An 18812-nucleotide genomic window follows, 5' to 3' on the forward strand; every position below is an offset into this window, starting at 1 on the left:
TTCTGTGTCCTTTCAACGGAAAAAACCAATTCTACAATGCAACGTTTTATCTTTTTCAACATCCATGATGTCCTCTGGGCTAGTTAATATTTACACATCTTAAAAATAAATTGAGTTGATAGAAATTGACCAGAGCCCTGCCAGGCTGAGTTTAAATGCAAATGTTAAGTGTGTGAATAAATTTTAGATACAGTCAATACTCATTATTTGTGAATTCTGTATTTGCAAATTTGCCTACTTGCTAAAATTTATTTGCAACCCCCAAATCAATACTCATAGTGCTTTCCTGGTCGTTTGCGGATATGCACAGAACTGCAAAAATTTGAGTCACCTGACATGCATGTTCCCAGCTGAGGTCAACCAAGGCTATGGTTTACTTTCTTCTTTCAGCTTTCGTACTATAAAACAAGTATCCGTTTCATAGTCTATGTACTGTCATGTTTTCTGCACTTTTTGGTTTTTGTTGGTGATTTTGCTGTTTAAATTGGCCCCCAAGCAGAGAAGTGCTGTCTAGTGTTCCTAAGTGCACAAGAAGGCTGTGATGTGCCTTATGGAGAAAATATGTGTGTTAGATAAGCATCATTCAGGCATGAGTTACATTTCTGTTGCCTGCATTCAATGCTAATGAATCAACAATATGTATTAAAGTGTCTTTAAACAGAAACACATGTAACACAAGGGTATGTGTAGGTCAGTTGCTGAAAATGCTGTGACCAGAGACTTCCAGGAACCTAACTTTGTATTTCCCCTAGGAGAAATGAATTTGCTAATTCAGCCTTTGAAATGACCTTAAATAGAACGTAGCTACTGTGAACAGCAAGAATTGACTATATGTGTTCTTAAAAGACTGATGGAGTCCTTTTGCTCACAGAACCCAACTCTCAAATGCCAAGTCACCCACCCCAATCCCAAAGCCCTGATTATTCAGAGGATAGCTGGCTGTCCAAGTGGAGAACTTGAGGCTTTTCAGTGAGCCAGACCATGATGGAGGAGGCCAAACCCAACCGAGTCAGGGGTCAGGGACAGCCCAAGTCTAGTGACATTGCCTTTTTCTGTGATGAGTTATTTAAATATAGTCTGTCCTCTAATAGTTAGGGTCTGTGTTTTCCTCCTATTTAATCTCCCTTAACATAGAGCACAGTTTCAAGTGACATGAAAACCTTTCTGGATGGGGAGTAGCAGTGAACCTTAACGAGCCTTAAAAATAACTGCTGTGAAAAGACCAAAACTCTAATTTGAAAAGATACATGTACCCCAATGTTCATTGCAGCACTATTTACAATAGCCAAGACATGAAAGCAACCTAAGTGTCCATCAACAGATGTACGGATAAGGAAGATGTGGTCTATATATATACAACGGAATATTCCTCAGCCATAAAAAAGAATGAAATAATGCCATTTGCAGCAACATGGATGGAACTAGAGATTATCATACTAAGTGAGGTAAGTCCGACAGAGAAAGACAAATATCATGTGATATCACTTATATGTGGAATCTAAAAAACTGACACAAATGAACTTATTTACAAAACAGAAACAGACTCACAGACACAGGAAACAAATTTATGGTTACCAAAGAGGAAAGGGGGCACGTCTCCTTCCTGACTGTCCTCTGTGGTTTGTCTGTGAGAACTGCTGATAGCAATATGTCTTCAGCAAATGCCAAAATTGGGCACCGTGCCCCCCGTTTAAAGCAACTGCTGTAATGCCAGAGGGTCAGTTCAAAGATATCAGCCTATCTGACTACAAAGGAAAATATGTTGTGTTCTTCTTTTACCCTCTTGACTCCACCTTTGTGTGCCCCATGGAGAGCATTGTTTTCAGTGATAGGGCAGAAGAATTTAAGAAACTCAACTGCCAAGTGATTGGTGCTTCTGCGGATTCTCACTTCTGTCACCTGGCACGGATCAACACACCCAAGAAACAAGGAGGACTGGGACCTGTGAACATTCCCTTGATATCAGACCCCAAGTGCACCATTGCTCAGGACTATGGGGTCTTAAAGGCCAATGAAGGCATCTCATTCAGGGGCCGTTTTATTATTGATGATAAAAGGTATCCTTTGACAGATTACCATAAATGACCTTCCTGTTGGCCGTTCTGTGGATGAGACACTGAGACTAGTTCAGGCCTTCTAGTTTACTGACAAACATGGGGAAGTATGCCCAGCTGGCTGGAAGCCTGGCAGTGATACCATCAAGCCTGATGTCCAGAAGAGCAAAGAATATTTCTCTAAGCAGAAGTGAGCGCTGGGCCATTTTAGGGCCAGGCTGCAGTAGGTGGCCATGAGAACAAAACTATTGTCTTTTGTACTATTGTCATGCTTAAAACACAAGACCTTACAGTCAGCCCAGATATGCTGTGGGACAGGACAGGCCTTTCCTGCAGGGGTTGGGGAGACCAGCCTTTCTTCCTCTGGAGGGAATGGCCTGAGCTGTATTATGGGGCAGGCAAAGTGATGTGTATAGTAGTAGGGTATCACTTTTGGTCTTTTGTAGTTTTATTAAACTTGAGCTGAGACCTTGTTGATTCTTCATTTTTGGGGGGCATTAGCCTTTGAGTGCAAGAGGAATTTACTTTTTGCTTTCCCTCTTTAGGGGAAAATGAGGTGTGAGAGCTGCCTCAGAATCAGGAAATTATATTGAGGGGAAATGCAAGTAGATACAGGGAATGGACCTGAAGCAAGGTGTTTCATTTCACCATATCTGGAGAAGAGCAAGACCTACTACAGTATTGGCCAAGGCACTGCAATTTATGCTATAGGCTGGGTTGCAGGTTAAGAGCCCAATGAGATTACTGACATTTACTTTTACACTACTGGGAGGGCTGTTTGAAAACCTGAAGCTTGGCCTCTTCTGATTAAATGCCTGGTACTGGTTCTGTAAAAGGTCAGAGATATAGACTTCAGTAGCTTTGGAACTAAAAGGGGGAGGGGGAGACAAACACAAGCGCTGGTGTTCATAGGGTAGGGCTTTCTGTGTCAAAAGCACAGTGCTGGGCACCTCGTGGCTTCCCTGGGTTTCTATCCTTGATTTAAGGGTAGTTCTTTCTTGTCCTCATATCATTGTCCTGAGGGAGGGTTATCAGTGGGGCAAAGGTGGATTCCTCCTGGGCTCTTGAAGCTAAGACAGATGCAGGACTGAGAATCCTTCTGTATATCATGTGGTCCCCTTCTAGACACCTTCCAGACACGGCTACCCCAGCCTACCTACCCCTCCAATATTCAGACAAGCAAGAGCTATGAGCAGCAATATAGGATTCCCGGGGCCTTCAATAATAGCTTATTATATGCCAGGCACTATTTTGTATTTATTCAGTCTCCATAATAACCCTCTGAGGCAGGTACCATTATTTAGGGGATAGTTGCTTCTTAAGCCCTGTAACAAGTAGCATCTTGAAGCACTGCAGAGAAATGGTAACAGGTAATAATCCCATATTCCAAGGCAGGTGGCAAGTCTGGATCTGCTTTGGCCTTTTGACCAAACTTCTTTGAGCCTTGTTATCTTAATTTAAGATCTCTACTATAATTCTTTATCAAAAATGATCATCTTGTACCCAATAAAAGTCTTGTCTAGCCAAAAAAGAAAAAAAAAAGAGGAAAGTGGGGGATAGATAATTAGGAGTTTGGGATTAACGTATACACACTACTATATATAAAATAGATAAACAAAAAGAACCTACTGTATAGTACAGGGAACTCTCTTCAATATCTTGTGATAACCTATGATGGAAAAGAATCTGAAAAATATATATATATGTATACCTGCTATACACCAGAAACTAACACAACATTGTAAATCAGCTATACTTCAGTTAATAAAAATAACTGTTGACACTTACTGAGCATTAAGAAAACTGAAAAATGTATGAAGGACTTTGGTGAAAGCTGTTGTGCCAATCTCCCACCCAGCAGATTTCTCTGCAGACCAGTAACTAAAGGGTTAATGTCTGGCAGAGCTGGGGGGGTGGGCTTCCATCCCCCAGCTCCAACCTCCAGATTGCTGAGCCCGGGGCACATGATCTCAGTTAATCTCCAGCACTGCCCTCTACATTGCCCTTCTTATCCACATTTCTTTGATGAGAAAAGTAAGCTTTAGAGAAGGTGTGAGACATGTCTAACACACACAACTAGAAAGCGGCAGAACTGGGGTTTGAGCGTAACAGTTTGCAAGCAGCCAGTCCATGTCTGCAAACTGGCAGCCGAATTTGATCCACTACTTTGTTTGGGGTTTTACAGGTGATCTGAATTAGTTGCTATTATTTAAACATTGGGAAGTAAATTGAGGGTGGCCGAGAAACTGGTACCAGAGCATGGAAGCTCTGGTTTTCAGGTCTTCACTCAGCCCACTGCATTCATTTGCATTTCCTGCTTGGCTCTGGAGACACTGATTCATGATCATGCTGACCTCTGTAGTCAGCCCCTTACTTTGAGTATAATGCTGTCACCTCTATTATTTCATCTCATCCTCATGCTTTTGTGACTATTCTGCAGCCGAAGGAATTTGCCCAAGGTCAGATGTCTAAGTGAGCTGAGATGCAATCTTATTTCTCCATCTCATCCTCATACTTTTATGACTATTCTGTAGCCGAAGGAATTTGCCCAAGATCAGATGTCTAAGTGAGCTGAGATGCAATCTTATTTCTCCATCTCCTCCTCATGTTTTTATGATTATTCTGCAGCCGAAGGAATTTGCCCAAGATCAGATGTCTAAGTGAGCTGAGATGCAATCTTATTTTTCCAGCCTCTTCTCCCACACCGTCTTCTTGAATGATGCACAGACCCACTGCCCGCGAAAAGCAAGGTCTGGTTAGGATGTTCCTAATGCAATGGACTCTGGAGATTGCTCTGATAAAAGCGAGGATCCAGCGGCGCAGAGCAGGGGTGGGGTGAGGCAACAATGTCTCTATGGAAAATTGTTCTTTAAGTGTGAAGTTCAAGTGAGCCCTTCACGTTCTGCCATTCCTGCTTTGGGGCCGTAGTTTAAATTTGTGTTCTAGGGCATTGGGAACAATTCTCTAAGAGGCAAGCACATTTTTTCCCCCAAGCAGCTTGCTTCTCATCACCATCTCCTTGCTTCCTAAGGTCAACATGCTGGTAGTGGGGGCCCCCTTCTTTAGTAGGTGCTCTCTGCTGGAAGGGTTCCTGGAATTCGCTCATCACTGTCAGGATGACATTTCCACATCAAAGGCCACAGGAATTAGGCCATTCCACAGGAGCCCATTGGACAGAGCACAAACAGCCTAAAGATGCCTGCCTCATCCAAAGAGCACACAGCACAGCCCAAATGGCATGCAGAGCCTCCCGACAGCCATGGCCTTGAGTGTCATGGAATTCTTCTGAGGAAAGTTCCCCAGCTGGTCTCCCCACTTCCAGTCTCTCTTCCAAACCATGGCCAGCTTAATCCTTCTAAAACTCTGTTTCCTTCTTGTCTCCCTCACTCAAAAGCCTTTGATGTGTTCCCAGTTCCTTGAAAATAAAGTCAAAATTACCTCTCCTGTATTCTGCGTCCTTCACGGCTTGAACCTTCTCCAACCCTTATCTAACTTTCATCTCACTACTTTCCTTCCGGAACATTCTTCTCTGATCAAACAGGGATACTTGGCCTTCACCAAGGACTCCATCTGCAAATCTCTCTTTTTTTTTTTTTTTCTGTTCTCCACTGGGTGTGTGGGTCTGTATCCTTTCAAGACCCAGTCCAACCTTCTCTCTTTTGATGTTTAAGACTTCTGATTCTCATTTTCCCTAGTTGGAAAGTGCGTTGTGATGAAGATTAAGTTCGCTTAACTAGTCGACCACAGAAACTGCTGTGGAGGAGGAGGAGATGGTGGTGCTTCTTCATGGAGATCCACGAATATTGGGATGTCCCTTGACTGAAGCTTTAGACTCACACAAAACATCGGCTTCCAGTTTCCAAGTGTTGAAATGAATACAAGGCTTATCAACTCACTATATAATATATTTCTTTTTTGTTACCTTCCAAGATTCATTCATTCACTGATCCAAACACAATTTGGATAAATAGTAGTCTCAATCTATGCTTCAACTCATATGTTATCCATACACTTGCCACATTTTCTATTTCTTTTTCTTTCTTGGTAAATGCGACTAATACCATTCTGAAGGGGTAACTGGGAGGACTGAATGAGATAATGTTCATCCATTATTGTGTCTGGCATGTGTAAGGCACATGCCAGACACAAAATTGGCACTTAGCAAATGCCCCAGCTTTCCTTTTGATGAATTTTGTAATCAATCCGGGACATCACAGACAGGAAGCTTGTCCAAATTACCACAAATTCCCTGGACTGATTTTGGTCTGAGATACAAGCTCTACCTGAAGTGTTTGTATTTCATAGGTGTATTGCATGGCTTCTCTCGAATTTTTATTAGACTAATTTTTGAAGAAAATCTGAAAATAAGAGCCAAAAGAAAATGTTCAGCCGATCCTTCCTTTTATGGGCATGTTGGCAATTTTTCTGTTCAAACTAAACAGTCTCTGTTATGTTCTTACCCAACTTGATTCTCAAAGAGTCTAAAACTTGTCCTGGAATGAACTTGCTGGCCAGTTTCTTTTAAAATATTATATTAAAATACGTTTTAAAAAGGCAACACAAAATGTCTCTGGCTCTTTCATGTGGACATTGCATCAGCAATTTCCAGGCCTTTTGATTGGAAGGAAAAATAATGTTTTGCTCACTCCCCCATCTGAGTATAAGGGATAACTGATATTAATATCTACAGATGGAAGCCCAAATGGAAATCATCTCTTTGACACAGATGATGCAGCTATTTGGAACTCATACTTTTTTATTAAATTTCATTCTCCTCTAAGCTAATATCCCAGAAATCAAACAGCCCTCTGGACCCTATATACCTGGACGTACTAGGAGGAAAACATTGCTTGCAAATGGATACTAATCAGTTTTCAGGGATAATCAAGGGACGTGGAGATTCAGTTTGAGCAAGAGAAGATGGCCAAATGAACTGGCACAAGTTGGATGATTTGGCAGGTAGAAGTCAGCAAGGATGATAAATCCACGGAAGGAGGAAGGCATGGGCAGATGGCAGAGAGGAACGATGTTGAGAATGACCATTGCTGTCCAAACCCCGCTGCACTTGCGCATGGAGCGTTTTCAGGTTAGTGTCTGCTGTGGGCAACCTCAATTCTGGCTGCCCCTCCACTATCTTCCTGGGCATCTGTGTCAATGATGACAGACCTCATGCCCACCTCTCTCTGAAATGCTTCGTACCTTGCTCAAGCCCTTCTGCAGCCTCTGATACATTTTCACTTTTTCATTCATTTTATCCAGAGGTCCTGGAGCCAGGACACCACCTTTCACGGCATAGTTTTTGTCATTTGGCAGATTTTGAAGGAAGCACGCAACTCTCCAAGGATTGAATTTGTGCTTTATCTGGAGGCATAGGGGCAGGGTAAAAAGACTGTGGGCTTTGGGGTCATAGAGACTCAAGTTCGAATCTTGGTTTTGTCATTTATTGACTCTGGACAAACCACGGCGCCTCTCTGAATCTCATTTCCTCATCTGAAAAGTTTCCTCATCTGTAAAATGGGAGGCAGCCACTTTACAGGATTTTGTGAGGATTAAGAGCGGCCAACAAGCGACATATTTGACACACAGCAGAAAATGGAACAAATGGCAGTTAAAATGAAAGGAGTGGTGAGACATAAAGCAGAGGGCATAACTGGTCAAGAGCCTGTGATGTATCTGAAATCGTCAAGATGAAATCTGTTTGATCAGTGCAAACATTTTTTCACTATTTCCCCAAATTTAATTTGGAAGTGTACAAGATGTGGTAGACTCAGCTTTGGTTCAAATATGTTTAGGTCTCCCATATTCTAGAAATAACTTGTTTTGCTTTTGCTAACTCCTCACGCTGTCTTCCTCACTCTTCCCTTCTGTGTTCCACCATATTTGTTGAAGGATTAAGATACGCCTGCTGTAGACTCTTCCTAGCCACTCACTTCTTCCTTTCAAGTCTGATTTCTGTTCCCACAGCTCTCCTGAAAAGCCTCTCTAGAGTTTAGAAAATTATCGATGTGCTCACACCAGTGTGTACACATCCAGCCTCGTCAACTCTGCAGCTTTCCACACCATTGGCTAGTAACTTCCTCTAAAACAGCAGTTCTCAACCTTGGCTGTATATTAGAATCACCTGGGGGGCTTTAAAAATTATTTACGCCTGGATCCCAGCATCAGGGATTCTGATGTAATGGTCTGGGGTGCAAACTGAGCTTTAGGTTTTTTCAAAGCTCCCTTGTTGATGATTAAGGTGCAGCTAGGGTTGAGAACCACAGCTAAGACTCTCTTTCTCTTTTATTTATATAATATTGCAAAGCTCTGTTTCACATCTTCTGAATTTCTTTTGGGGTCTTCCTCAAATCCTGTTCTTACAGTCTGTTTTTCTGTAATAAAGGATGCAAGTGTTGCAGTTAAGGCAATTTATAGTTAGAGTTTTTGCTATGGTGTTGCTAAAGGAAATCTGCAACTTGTGGTTAATCAGAAAACTTACCGAATGCAGGTTCAAGGTATGGCTGGATACGATGGGGAAAGAATGAGGAAAGGAAGGAAGGAAGGAAGGAAAGAAAATCTTATGCTTTATGATCCAAACAATAACCCTGTGTATCTAATGCTTTCTCTTCTATTGCATTTCAACAGAAGTACCAGGAATATTAATCTTAGCTATGACTGATTGAGCACCATGGTATATCCTCATAGCAACCCCAATGAGATGGATACTATTATCCTCATTTTTTACATCAAAGAAATGGAGATGGGCAGAGTTAGTTCCCCAAGGACACAAGCCTAGAAAAATGACAAAACTGTGATTTTTAACTCAGGTCAAATCCTCTCTGGATTAGAATCCTAAGTAATTGATGCCAAATCTTGGAGAATTGCTTCCAAAGTCCTACTTGAGGGAGACACTCAAATACCTGAAATCATACTCACATCTCCCATTAGTTTTCCCATCTCCAGGGTAGGACCTTGCAATCCTTGTTTGTGTACTTTGGTTTTAATATTTCTCATCCTCTGGTCGCACAAGCTACCTCTACTTCAGCTTGATAATGGCCCTATTGGCATGTGGTGTCCAGAGTCTAGTATAACAGTGATAGCCTTAGGCATATTTTGGGATAATGGCTGAGTCAGTAACAATACAGAAAATCTGTGATGATGGTTACATTTCTATGTTCAGGAGAAAGTATTGAAAATAAAGGACTAGGTTTTCATGGAGAAGGAGTAGTCTGAGATGGAGATACAGTTTTCTCTGCAGGCTTCAGAGGGAAGGTGACAGTGACAGAAAAGAGGAAAGAGTACAATGTAAGGGAAGATGAGGAAACTGAGTATCTATAGGGGAAAGTAGAAAAAGATTCAGAGAAACATTTCCTTCCTCCTTCCTTCTCCCCTCCCTTCCTCTCTTCCTTCTTTCCTTTATCTGATATTTTTCTCCCATGAACTTCACAGCTGTTGCTTGAACCCACATTCAATAAACTTTTTTTTTTCATACATAACTACTCTCCATATTTGATAAAAATCTCAAACCATTATTTTTGCTTCCCACAAATATAATACATACAAATTTTTTTCTGAAATACTAAGGTCAGCAAATTAAGTATCTTGAGACTAATATAACCACATACAACTGCTGTTCTACTGACTTCCAGGAACAAAACAAAAACAAAAAGATTCTTATCAAGATGCTCTGGGTTTCCTTTTATTAGTGTTAGGGATTCGGAATTATAATCATCTGCCAGTAATAATTTATACATTCTAGTTGATTGTCTACAAATAAAATATCGCAGGCTCTGCTTTGTGAGTTCTGGATTTGACACGACACTGACAATACTGCGGATTTCCTTTAGCAACCTCCTAGAAATACCCTCAACTACAAATTGCCTTCATTATAAGATTTGCATTCTTTACTACACAAAACAATATTCTAAACAGGATTTGAGTGAGCTTTAAACATAATACAACACTGGATAGCCAGTGAGACATTAATGAACTGTTGGAAAGAAAGCTGAGATATGGAGAAAACAGTTGCCCGGGTCAGGGCAAGAGGAAAGGAATTCATTTCTTCTCCTCCAGTACTTTACCCCAGCACACCAGAGAATACATGGGTCACTTTAAGTCTGAAAGGACTATGCATTTGGCTTCCAGGAAGTGAAATTTCACGCTCAATCACAGTAACCAAATTGGGTCTTGTGGTTCACATATTTTGTTTCCCTTTTGCCTCAGGGCTTTGACTTTTTAATTTCCACTTAAATTGCTTCATTTTGCACATTTCTTTTAACGTGCCTCAAATCTTGTGTAAAAGGGGCATTCTGACACTTATGAGGTTTCTACTATGTACCAGGCACTGCTTGGGGCACTCCAGTTATGGGGGTGTACATCCTACAGGGTATGAAGTGTAAAGAAGAACAAACAAAAAATAGAATTTAGACTTCAAGGGTTGTTGTGGAGAAGAGGACAAGAGGAAAATGAAGAGAGGGGAGAGGACTTTGGAGAAGGTGATGATTGGGATGAAAGAGAAAGGCTGAGAAAGTAGAGGAAGAGAGAAATAGGAGGAGAATGCACGAAGAGGAGGTTACAGAAAGTGAGAAAAGAGAAGCTGTGTAGAATAATGAACTGAAGGACACAAAGAATAGGGTAGAAAGAGGGAAATGGCTGAATGGCGTGGGCTGGGTGGGAAGAAGTCTAAGGGTAAGGGTGGAAAAGAGAAAAAGGCAGGAGAGGCTGATTATCTGTAGAAGAGGTTGGGTGAGAAGGACTTAATTGTGTCCCCACCCCCCAAATGCAGAGGTCGAAGCCCCAATCCTCAATGTGACTATATTTGGAGGTAGGACCTTTAAGGAGGTAATTAAGGTTAAATGAGGTTATGAGGGTGGAGCCCTGATCCAACAGAACGTGTGTCCTTATAAGAAGAGGAAGAGATTGTACTCCTGTCCTGCTAGAAAGAAACACAAACCCACCCATTAGCAGAGAGGCTGTCTAAAATCATAATAAGGTCACAGACACCACAAAACACACCACTGGATGCTGTCCTGCCCACCAGAAAGACAAGATCCAGCCTCATCCACCAGAGCACAGGCACCAGTCCCCTCCACCAGCAAGCCTAAACAACCCACTGAACCAACCGTACCACTGGGGGCAGACACAAAAAACAATGGGAATTACGTACCTGCAGCCTGCAAAAAGGAGACCCCAAACACAGTAAGTTAAGCAAAATGAGAAGACAGAGAAACACACAGCAGATGAAGGAGCAAGGTGAAAACCCACCAGACTAAACAAATGAAGAGGAAATAGGCAGTCTACCTGAAAAAGAATTCAGAGTAATGATAGTAAAGATGATTCAAAATCTTGGAAATAAAAAGGAGAAAATACAAGAAACGTTTAACAAGGACCTAGAAGAACTAAAGAGCAAACAAACAACGATGAACAACACAATAAATGAAATTAAAAATTCTCTAGAGGGAACCAATAGCAGAATAACTGAGGGAGAAGAACGGATAAGTGATCTGGAAAACAAAGTAGTGGAAATAACTACTACAGAGCAGAATAAAGAAAAAGAATGAAAAGAATGGAGAACAGTCTCAGAGACTTCTGGGACAACATTAAATGCACCAACATTCGAATTATAGGGGTCCCAGAAGAAGAGAAAAAGAAAGGGACTGAGAAAATATTTGAAGAGATTATAGTTGAAAACTTCCCTAATATGAGAAAGGAAATAGTTAATCAAGTCCAGGAAGCACAGAGAGTCCCATACAGGATAAATCCAAGGAGAAACATGGCAAGACACATATTAATCAAACTACCAAAATTAAATACAAAGAAAAAATATTAAAAGCAGCAAGGGAAAAACAACAAATAACATAAAAGGGAATCTCCATAGGGTTAAGAGCTGATCTTTCAGCAGAAACTCTGCAAGCCAGAAGGGAGTGGCAGGACATATTAAAAGTGATGAAAGGGAAAAACCTACAACCAAGATTACTCTACCCAGGAAAGATCTATTCAGATTCAACGGAGAAATTTAAACCTTTACAGACAAGCAAAAGCTAAGAGAAGTCAGCACTACCAAACCAGCTCTACAATGAATGCTGAAGGAACTTCTCTAAGTGGGAAACACAAGAGAAGAAAAGGACCTACAAAAACAAACCCATAACAATTAAGAAAATGGTAATAGGAACATACATATCGATAATTACCTTAAAAGTAAATGGATTAAATGATCCAACCAAAAGACATAGACTGACTTAATGGACACAAAAACAAGACTTGTACATATGCTGTCTACGAGAGACTCTCTTCAGACCTAGGGACACATACAGACTGAAAGTGAGAGGATGGAAAAAGATATTCCATGCAAATGGAAATCAAAAGAAAGCTGAAGTAGCAATTCTCATATCAGACGAAATAGACTTTAAAATAAAGACTATTACAAGAGACAAAGAAGGACATTACGAATGATCAAGAGATCAAACCAAGAGGAAGATATAACAATTGTAAATATTTATGCACCCAACATAGGAGCACCTCAATACATAAGACAAATGCTAACAGCCATAAAAGGGGAAATCGACAGTAACACAATCATAGTAGGGGACTTTAACACCCCACTTACACCAATGGACAGATCATCCAAAATGAAAATAAATAAGGAAACAGAAGCTTTAAATGATACATTAAACAAGATGAACTTAATTGATATTTATAGGACATTCCATCCAAACACAACAGAATACACCTTCTTCTCAAGTGCTCATGGAACATCTCCAGGATAGATCATATTTTGTGTCACAAATGAAGCCTTGGTAAATTTAAGAAAATTGAAATCATATCAAGTATTTTTTCCAACTACAAAGCTCTGAGACTAGATATCAATTACAGGAAAAAAAAAACTGTAAAAAATACAAACACATGGAGGCTAAAGAATACACTACTTAATAACCAAGAGATCACTGAAGAAATCAAAGAGGAAATCAAAAAATACCTAGAAACAAATGACAATGAAAACACGACGATCCAAAACCTATGGGATGCGGCAAAAGCAGTTGTAAGAGGGAACTTTGTAGCAATACAATGCTACCTCAGGAAACAAGAAACATCTCAAATAAACAACCTAACCTTACACCTAAAGCAATTAGAGAAAGAAGAACAAAACAACCCCAAAATTAGCAGAAGGAAAGAAATATAAAGATCAGATCAGAAATAAATGAAAAAGAAATGAAGGAAACAATAGCAAAGATCAATAAAACTAAAAGCTGGTTCTTTGAGAAGATAGATAAACAAACTTGATAAACCTTTAGCCAGACTCATCAAGAAAAAAGGGAGAAGACTCAAATCAATAGAATGAGAAATGAAAAAGGAGAAGTAACCACTGACACTGCAGAAATACAAAAGATCATGAGAGATTACTACAAGCAACTGTATGACAATACAATGGACAACCTGGAAGAAATGGACAAATTCTTAGAAAACACAACCTTCTGGGACTGAACCAGGAAGAAATATAAAATATAAACAGTCCATTCACAAACACTGAAATTGAGACAGTGATTAAAAATTTTCCAGCAAACAAAAGCCCAGGACCAGATGGCTTCACAGGTGAAGTCTATCAAACATTTAAAGAAGAGCTAACACCTATCCTTCTCAAAATCTTCAAAAATATAGCAGAAGGAGGAACACTTCCAAACTCATTCTATGAGACCACCATCACCCTGATACCAAAACCAGACAAAGATGTCACAAAGAAAGAAAACTACAGGCCAATATCACTGATGCACATAGATGCAAAAATCCTCAACAAAATACTAGCAAAGAGAATCCAACAGCACATTAAAAGGATCATACACCATGATCAAGTGGGGTTTATCCCAGGAATACAAGGATTCTTCAATATACGCAAAGCAATCAATGTGATACACCATATTAACAAACTGAAGGAGAAAAAACATATGATCATCTCAATAGATGCAGAAAAAGCTTTCAACAAAATTCAACACCAATTTATGATAAAAACCCTCCAGAATGTAGGCATAGAGGGAACTTACCTCAACGTAACAAAGGTCATATATGACAAACCCACAGCTTACATCATTCTCAATGGTGAAAAACTGAAACCATTTCCACTAAGATCAGGAACAAGACAAGGTTGCCCACTCTCACCACTATTATTCAACATAGTTTTGTCAGTTTTAGCCACAGCATTCAGAGAAGAAAAAGAAATAAAAAGAATCCAAATCGGAAAAGAAATAAAACTGTCACTGTTTGCAGATGACATGATATATATGTAAAGAATCCTAAAGATGCTATCAGAAAACTACTAGAGCTAATCAATGAATTTGGTAAAGTAGCAGGAAACAAAATTAATGCACAGAAATCTCTTGCATTCCTCTACACAAATGATGAGATATATGAAAGAGGAATTAAGGAAACACTCCCTTTTACCACTGCAACAAAAAGAATAAAATACCTGGAATAAACCTACCTAGGGAGACAAAAGACCTGTATGCAGAAAACTATAAGACACTGATGAAAGAAATAATAGATGATACAAACAGATGGAGGGATATATCATGTTCTTGGATTGGAAGAATCAACATTGTGAAAATGACTATACTACCTAAAGCAATCTACAGATTCAATTCAATCCCTATCAAGCCACCAGTGGCATTTTTCACAGCACTAGAACAAAAAATTTTACAATTTGTATGGAAACACAAAAGACCCCGAATAGCCAAAGCAATCTTGAGAAAGAAAAATGGAGAGGGAGGAATCAGAGTCTCTGAATTCAGACTATACTACAAAGCTACAGTAATCAAGACAGTATGGTACTGGCACAAAAACAGAAATATAGATCAATGGAACAGGATAGAAAGCCCAGAGATAAACCCATGCACATATGGTCCCCTTATTTTTGATAAAGGAGTCAAGAATATACAATGGAGAAAAGACAGCCTCTTCAATAAGTGGTACTGGGAAAACTGGACAGCTACAAGTAAAAGAATGAAATTTGAACACACCGTAACACCACACACAAAAGTAAACTCAAAATGGATTAAAGACCTACATGTAAGGCCAGACACTGTAATCTCTTAGGGGAAAACATAGGCAGAACACTCTATGACATAAATCACAGCAAGATCCTTTTTGACCCACCTCCTAGAGAAATAGAAATGTAAACAAAAATAAACAATTGGGACCTAATGCAACTTAAAAGCTTTTGCACAGCAAAGGAAAACATAAACAAGACGAAAAGACAACCCTCAGAATGTGAGAAAATGTTCGCAAATGAAGCAACTGACAAAGGATTAATCTCCAAAATTTACAAGCAGCTCATGCAGCTCAATATCAAAAAAACAAAAAACCCAATCCAAAAATGGGCAGAAGACCTAAATAGACATTTCTTCAAAGAAGATACACAGATTGGCAACAAACACATGAAAGAATGCTCAACATCACTAATCATTAGATAAATGCAAATCAAAACTATAATGAGTTATCACTTCACACCTGTCAGAATGCCCATCATCAAAAAATCTACAAACAATAAATGCTGGAGAGGTGTGGAGAAAAGGGAACCCTCTTGCACTGTTGGTGGGAATGTAAATTGATACAGCCACTATGGAGAACAGTATGGAGGTTCCTATAAAAGTAAAAATAGAACTACCATACAATGCAGCAATCCCACTACTGGGTATATACCCTGAGAAAAGCATAATTCAAAAAGAGTCATGTACCACAATGTTTACTGCAGCTCTATTTACAATAAGAAGTACATGGAAGCAACCTAAGTGTCCATCGACAGATGAATGGATAAAGAAGATGTGGCACATATATACAATGGAATATTACTCATACATAAAAAGAACCAAAATTGAGTTATTTGTGGTGTGGATGGACATAGAGTCTGCCATACAGAGTGAAGTAAGTCAGAAAGAGAAAAACAAATTCTGTATGCTAACACATATATATGGAACATAGAAAAAAAAATAGTTCTGAAGAACCTAGGGGCAGGACAGGAATAAAGATGCAGACATAGAGAATGGACTTGAGGACACACGGATGGGGAAGTGTAAGCTGGGACAAATTGGGAGAGTGGCATGGACATATATACACTACCAAAGGTAAAATCGATCGCTAGTGGGAAGCAGCCACATAGCACAGGGAGATCAGCTCGGTGCTTTGTGACCACCTAGAGGGGTGGGATAGGAGGGTGGGAGGGAGATGCAAGAGGGAGGAGATATGGGGATATATGTATACATATTGCTGATTCACTTTGTTTTACAGCAGCAACTAACATACCATTGTAAAGCAATTATACTCCAATAAAGATATCAGAAAAAATTAAATTAAATTAAAAAGTAAGAAGAGGAAGAGACACCACACCAGATCTCTCTCTCTCTCTTTCTTTCTCTGACATGTGAAGACATAGAGAGAAGCTGGCCATCTGCAAGCCAGAAAGGAAGTTTTGGCTGGAAACCAACCCTGCTGGCACCTTGATCTTGGAATTCCATCCTCCAGAACCACAAGGAAATAAATTTCTGTTGTTTAAGTTCCCAGCCTGTGGTATTATCCTGTTATGGCAGCCTTAGTGGACTAACACAAGGCATATGGAGATTTAAAGTTAGCAGAAGCGGCCAGGAGAATCACTGTTCACCCCACCTTGCCCATCTCTGGGCACACGGGCAGTAAAATACATTTTACTTTTCTTCCTGAAATTCAAGAGACAGAAGGACTCAGGCTCTGTTGGCAAGGGGATCATGTATTCATGTACATATGTGTCACTAAAAACTGATGGTGGGGCTTTGGGTGTCATTTGTAAAATAGGATTAAACATAGTACCAACATTACAGGTGTGTTGGGAGGATTAAATGAGGGTTTATCTAGATGTATACCTCTGTGTAGGAAGTGCTCTGTATTAGCTATTGTTATTAATAGTGTGTGTGTGTGCAAAAAAAAGAAATTTTTTTGAAGGGTGAGGGCTCCTGAGGTTTCCCACATAGCAGGAAAATGGGAACAGTTTTTATGTCTCTAGATTATATTAGGTTGAACCATATGACGTTGTCATTTCTATAGGTCAGAAACACAGCAAGTGTTTTTAAAATCGGAACATGTCACATAAAAATCCAGATTATGTGGATTTTCTTGAAAAATCTGAAGATCTGGCTCCATAGGGTCACATTGCGCCTGGACACCCCCCACTGGAGCAGGTGGTGACTGCCCATGTTAGGTGGAGAGTGTGGTCTCCGGCCTCCTGGGTCTCTGCCACATGCTTATTCATTCATGCGCAACAGCTTGGTCCTGTAGATTTAGGATCGTTGCCCCTGATGCAGTATATGGTGCAGAGCTACGCTAATATGCTGCTGACAACACCCAGAGAAATGGGTATATTTTCTTTCACAGGCAAAAGCATTAGGCCAGCAATGTAGATTTGTGTAAGCAAATGGAAAGCACAAATCATCCCAAACCAAACATCTTTGGCCTTGAATAATCAAAACAAACAGGGAGAGGCACTCTGGATTTCACTCATCATTTTGCTTTGACAACATGGTGGAAACACTTTCATCTTGGCTGAAATTCTTTCCCTTGACGAGTTTACATTCACGTGCAGGTCCATTCACTGAGTATCTAGTGTGTGTCCATTCCTCTTGCTTGTACTTTTGTTTCTAATCTCCTACTAGATGTCAGTTTGTCCAGTGAGAAGAAATCCCCTAAGACAAAAGAGGCTGAGATCAAAAATTAGCTGGCCAGCCAAAACTATCAGGCTCCTAACATTAACTAGTATTTGTATTTCACCTTCTGACTTGCAAATTTTTCTCACATAATATCTTATTTAAGATACCAATGGGTCCACTGGAGTAGGTACTTATTGTTCTCATTTTCAGTGATGAACAGAGGCTCAGAGCATTCAAATAACTTGCCCACAATCACACAACCAGGAAGGGTTAGGACTGAAACTGCCACAAAAGGAGATCACAGTTCCAGATTCTTCATTTTTTTAGTTAACTAGGAAGAAAAGCAGCACCATAGCACGGATGAAAATAGGCTTTGCAGTAACTAAGTTAAAGAATAATCTGAGTGTCTTAGTTGTTGTTGTTGTTGTTTTTATGAGATTGGCTGACTAGCAAAGCTGATGCAAATTTAGCATTAAGGAAAATAGAGTATTTAAATCACAGACAGTAATAGCTCCCCTGTGCCCTAGGCTGTCAGACAGTATCCAGAGTAGTAGTTAGTGCAGCTCTGGAGAGTATTTGCTTCTCCCTAGGGCATCACTAATCAAACTCTACGTTCTTTCCTGCTAACCTTAGATTGGGTTCAGATTTTTTCTCACTACAGGGCTCTGTGTAGCTGTTATCCATCCCAGAAAATTGATATGGAGCTAGCACTAGATGTGAAACTCATCTGGTATCTGGTGTTCAGGTATAGATGTCATTTCAAGAGAGGCATGAATATTTTTGGTGAACCACATAGTGTCTGGGGAAATTCCTCCCTGCAAGTCCAGGGATACCCTAGAGAGAGTTAGGAAGGGAGGTGGTGATGGTCTTTAAATATTTAAGAAGCCAGAGGAAAGAGGTGGACTTCCTGCTACTGCTAAAAGCAGAACAAGGACCAGGGGAGAACCATTTAAAAAGAGCCAGATTCTGACATAAGAAAGAACTTTCTGGTGACCAGTGGTATTTTAATGGAAGAGGCTGCTTTATTAAGTATGAGCTTTTTGCTATGGCTTGCGTTGAAGCTGAAGGTAGGGTCTGTAGTGTGGACAAATTCTCAAAGTCTTTTTGGAGACCATTT

General features: G+C 40.1%; 1 protein-coding gene and 1 pseudogene across 3 annotated transcripts in view; one reads left to right on the plus strand and one right to left on the minus strand.

Moving 5' to 3' along the window:
- Positions 1 to 18812, minus strand: part of C1QTNF7 (C1q and TNF related 7) — a 129821-nt gene that overhangs the window by 102175 nt on the left and 8834 nt on the right. The window lies entirely within an intron of this gene.
- LOC118895153 lies at positions 1649 to 2294 on the plus strand (annotated as a pseudogene).

Source organism: Balaenoptera musculus, chromosome 5 (genome assembly GCF_009873245.2).
Source record: "Balaenoptera musculus isolate JJ_BM4_2016_0621 chromosome 5, mBalMus1.pri.v3, whole genome shotgun sequence".
Classification (NCBI taxonomy): Eukaryota; Metazoa; Chordata; class Mammalia; order Artiodactyla; family Balaenopteridae; genus Balaenoptera; species Balaenoptera musculus.